This window comes from Tiliqua scincoides, chromosome 12 (assembly GCF_035046505.1).
Source record: "Tiliqua scincoides isolate rTilSci1 chromosome 12, rTilSci1.hap2, whole genome shotgun sequence".
NCBI classification, from domain to species: domain Eukaryota; kingdom Metazoa; phylum Chordata; class Lepidosauria; order Squamata; family Scincidae; genus Tiliqua; species Tiliqua scincoides.
Genome location: NC_089832.1, coordinates 12,500,718 through 12,501,302, shown reverse-complemented (window position 1 = coordinate 12,501,302; position 585 = coordinate 12,500,718). Strand labels below are relative to the sequence as shown.

The window sequence follows — 585 nt, the reverse complement described above, 5'->3', positions numbered from 1 at the left end:
TGAGCCCCACGGAGTATAACAGGACTTACTCCTGAGTAGACATGCCTAGGATTAGGCTGTGAGGCTGCAATCCTAGCCACACTTACCTGGGAGTAAGCCCCATTGAGTACAATGGGCCTTACTCCTGGCGTTTCCTCCCAGAGGCACCTGAAAGGGGGGGGGTCGGCACTCCACGATCTACTCATTTTGCCTCGCGATCCACCTATTGAGCACCCCTGGACTATGGTATAAGCTTACAGCACCCAGTATTCCCAGGTGGTCTCCCATCCAAGTACTAACCAGGCCTGACCCTGCTTAGCTTCCAAGATCAAACGAGATTCGGCATGTGCAGGGTAACAGTTGCTGTAAGCCCTGCTTAATTCAGTGGCACTTACATTGCCAAATTTCTGCTATAAACATGGCCTAGAGAACCTATGCCCACTTCAAGCTAATTAGCCCCTCCCCCAACTCAAGCACAGCTAGCTCTAGCAGCATATACACCTACTGCTGAACCCCAGTAGGAAGGAGACTAGTAGGTGGCTTGCCTGTAAGTCTTCAGGGTCTCTGCTCCCAGTTCTCCAAACAGCAGTTCTTCCAGGTACTGCA

The 585-nt window shown here is 51.6% G+C and overlaps 1 pseudogene; it reads right to left on the bottom strand.

Annotated features, from left to right (window-relative positions):
- Positions 1-230: 230 nt before the first annotated feature.
- On the bottom strand, positions 231-350 carry LOC136663388 (5S ribosomal RNA; annotated as a pseudogene).
- Between the last annotated feature and the right edge of the window lie 235 nt (positions 351-585).